Here is a 397-nt window from a genome sequence, read left to right as displayed (position 1 = left end):
GACAGGAATAGCTCCTCAAAAGTAGGCTTAATCCCTTTTCTTAGCTTCATTACCTCAAAAATTGTTATGTCACAGCCTAAAGTATAAAGAGAAGTAATGTTATGTATTCTGTAATTCTGATTTTATCCTTGAGCAGCAGACTCTGCATGCACCTTGACGCATTGTTTGGTATGGCATTGGGGCTCTACAAACTCTATAAATTGTCAGTACCTGTTGTTCATGAAGTAGATAATGTCATTGTTTATATGCCAATCAAACCAATATGGCTAGCCATTGTATATTGAACTCAAAATTATATTGAGGAGCTTGTTGACAATTTTGTAAAGGCAAGGAAGCAGATATGCTTCTACAAAACATGGTAGGAATAGTCGAAAATTTACCGAATAGTCTTTTGCAT

Source organism: Penaeus monodon, chromosome 25 (assembly GCF_015228065.2).
Source record: "Penaeus monodon isolate SGIC_2016 chromosome 25, NSTDA_Pmon_1, whole genome shotgun sequence".
Lineage (NCBI taxonomy): Eukaryota > Metazoa > Arthropoda > Malacostraca > Decapoda > Penaeidae > Penaeus > Penaeus monodon.
Note: the sequence above shows the minus strand (reverse complement) of the source record.